The sequence below is a fragment of the Colobus angolensis genome, unplaced genomic scaffold (assembly GCF_000951035.1).
Source record: "Colobus angolensis palliatus isolate OR3802 unplaced genomic scaffold, Cang.pa_1.0 Scaffold149, whole genome shotgun sequence".
Classification (NCBI taxonomy): domain Eukaryota; kingdom Metazoa; phylum Chordata; class Mammalia; order Primates; family Cercopithecidae; genus Colobus; species Colobus angolensis.
The window spans coordinates 3205306-3208664 of NW_012114588.1; the positions used below are offsets into that span (position 1 = coordinate 3205306).

At 57.6% G+C, this 3359-nt stretch overlaps 1 pseudogene; it reads left to right on the forward strand.

The window, feature by feature from the left end:
* LOC105507384 overlaps positions 1-3142 on the forward strand; it is a 6072-nt pseudogene extending 2930 nt beyond the window's left edge.
* The last annotated feature ends 217 nt before the right edge of the window (positions 3143-3359 follow it).

The window sequence follows — 3359 nt, forward strand, 5'->3', positions numbered from 1 at the left end:
GGTTTCACCGTGTTAGCCAGGATGGTCTCGATCTCCTGACCTCGTGATCCGCCCGTCTCGGCCTCCCAAAGTGTTGGGATTACAGGCTTGAGCCACCGCGCCCGGCCCAGAGGAAGCTTTGAGGAGGGAGGAGAGTGGCAGGAATGCCCCGGGGTGTGAGCACTTGGGAAACAAAGCCACCAAGAGCTTTTGCTTCCCACCCCAGCACCTACCGTGCTTGTCTTAATGGGATCACTTTTCTAGCATGACGTGAAGTAGCTTCAGATGGAACTTCAACCCTTATCGAGATCATTTAAAAATGCCATTTGGGCTGGACACGGTGGCTCACGCCCATGATGCCAGCACTTTGGGAGGCCGAGGTAGGTAGATCACTTGAGGTCAGGAGTTCGAGAGCAGCCTGGCCAACATGATGAAACCCCATCTCTACTAAAACTACAAAAATTAGCCAGGTGTGGTGGCACACGCCTGTAGTCTCAGCTACTCGGGAGGCTGAGGCAGGAGAATGCCTTGAACCCAGGAGGCAGAGGTTGCAGTGAGCCAAGATCGCACCACTGCACTCCAGCCTGGGCGACAGAGCAAAACTCTGTCTCAAATACACACACACACACACACACACACACACACATACACATACACACACACACACACATATATATAATTTGTTCATCATAAGTGACAGATGACTCCTGTTCTTGGGAGTCCATCAGTCTGTTTTTTTGTCTCTGACTCTGGGGTGAGGGTCATATTCAAGCCATTTCTTCAAGAACCATGCAACTCCCTGCTTGACTTAGATCCCAGTTCCAGCAGAGCTGTCTGCTGTGCTCTGAGTCTGCTGTGCTCTGAGTTCCTTCTGTCTGGGTGAGTTTTTAAGTTTCATGCCCGCAGGCTGGTCCCTGTCACCAAGACAGGTCAGCCGTTCTCAGCCTCCAAAACAAATAAGAATGAAGAAGACTATTTATTTATTTATTCATTTATTTATTTATTTATTTCAGAGACAGCGTTTTGTTCTGTCACCCAGGCTGGAGGGCAGTGGCATGATCACAGCTCACTGCAGCCTCAAACTCCTGGGCTCAAGTGATCCTCCCACCTCAGCCTCCCGAGTAGCCAGGACTACAGGCGTGCAGCACCACAGCCAGACAACTTTTTTATTTTTTTGTAGAGATGGGGGTCTCCCTATGTTGCCCAGGCTGGTCTTGAACTCCTGGGCTCAAGGGATCCTCCTGCCTCAGCCTCCCAATGTGCTGGGATAATGGGCATAAGCCACTGTGCCCGGCCAAAGGGAGCTTTAAAAATCATCCAGAGCAACTTCCACAGGCAGCTGCAGTTCCACGGGACCCGCCGGACGTCAGAGCCACCTTGGCGTTCACTCTGGGCTCTGTCCATACACTTGGCGGGCCACCCCGAGTCACCAAGGACAAGGGTCCTTCCCTCAGAACCCTGTCCCGCAACCTGGTCAAGAACGCCAAGAAGACCATCGGGCGCCGGCATGTCACTCGCAAGACGTACAACCCCCCAAGCTGGGAGCACCAGGGCCAGCCACCCGCTGAGGACCAGGGGGACGAGATCTCAGTGTCAGAGGAGCTGGAGCCCAGCATGCTGACCCCGTCCTCAGCTCTGAAACCCTCAGACCGCATGACCATCAGCATCCTGGTGGAAGAGGCTTGCTGCCGCGACTACCAGCACCTCGGGCTGGCACCCTGGGCAGCAGCCTGAGCTGGGCCAAAGCCCTTTCGCATTTCTCTGGTCAACCGCATGTTGACCACCATCTGCCACAGCTACCCGGGGCTGCTGGTCGTGCCCCAGGGTGTCCAGGACAACGCCCTGCAGTGGGTGTCGCGCTGCTACCGCCAGAACTGCTTCCCCATGGTCTGCTGGTGCAGTGGTCAGTCCAGGGCAGTGCTGCTGCACTCTGGGGGCCTGCAGGGCAGAAGTGTCCTCGGCCTCTTCAAGGCCCAGAATGCACCTTCTCCAGGCCAGCCCCAGGTGGACTCGAGCAGCCTGGAGCAAGAGAAGCACCTGCAAGCTGTGATCAGTTCCATGCCCCGCTATGCCAACACATCGGGATGCAACGTGCTTAGCGGCTTCTCCTCAGCCCACATGGGCAGTCACGTTCCCAGCCCCAGAGCCAGGGTCATCACACTGTCCAACCCCATGGAGACCTTGCCCTCCAGACAGACTGCACCCCAAAGTAAGTGGGGCAGTGTCCAGACCAGTGGGCGCAGCAGTGGGCTTGGCGCCGATATGGGCTCCTGGCTAGCTGGCAGAGATGCACTGGCCCCACCCCAAGCAACAGGGCCCCCTCGCCCACCCTGGCTTCCTGTGGCTGCAGTGAGCAGCCCTCTACATTCTCGGGAACAAAGCCCAGCTCAAGGGTGTGCAGCCGGACACCCTGCGGCAGTGGGAGCTGGTGCCCATTGAGGTATTCGAGGCACAGCAGGTGAAGGCCAACTTCAAGAAGCACTGAAGGCATGTGTCCCGGGCTGCCCCGCTGCTGAGCCCGGCCCAGCCTCCTCCCTGCTCTCGCTGGAGGACTTGGAGCGGCTGACCCCAATCCGCAAGCTGCTGCAGGTGTCAGTGCTGGTGGCAGAGGTCCTGGCTTCAGACTCCTCCGTGCTGGTGGGCCTAGAGGATGGCTGGGACATAACCACCCAGGTGGTATCCTTGGTGCAGCTGCTCTCAGACCCCTTCTACTGCACGCTGGAGGGCTTCCGCCTGCTGGTGGAGAAGGAGTAGTTGTCCTTCGGTCATCACTTCAGCCACTGTGGGGCCCACACTCTGGCTGGGCAGAGCAGCAGCTTCACACCTGCCTTCCTGCAGTTCCTGGACTGCGTAACACCAGACCCATCTGCAGTTCTCTCTGGAGTTTGAGTTCAGCCAGTTTTACCTTAGTTTCCTCGGCTGCCCACCATATGTCCCGTCGTTCTGGACCTTCCTGCTTGACTCTGACTCTGAGCGCATTGAACTGGGGATGCTGTACGAGGAGAAGGGGGAACGCAGGGGCCAGCTGCTGTGCAGGTCTTTCTGGGACAAAGCCTTCTTTGACGTGAAGACAACAATTTGCGCTTATAACTTCTGTACCCAGGATAGGCCCTCGGCCCAGCAGTGGGTGGACCGGATCCAGAGCTGCCTGTTGGACGCCTGAGCCTCCCAGCCCTGCCCAGCTGCTCTGCTTCTAGTTGTTACTGACCACTAGGGGCGGGCAGGGCCACCTCAGCCATCTTTACTGCCCCAGCCCTTGACAATATTGAGGCCCCGAGCCCCCAGCACATGGCGCATACAGACCCCGTCCCTGCCCCATCCCGCCCCGCCCAGCTGGCCCTAACTTATTTTGGGGTCACAGCTGAGCACTATCCCTGGAG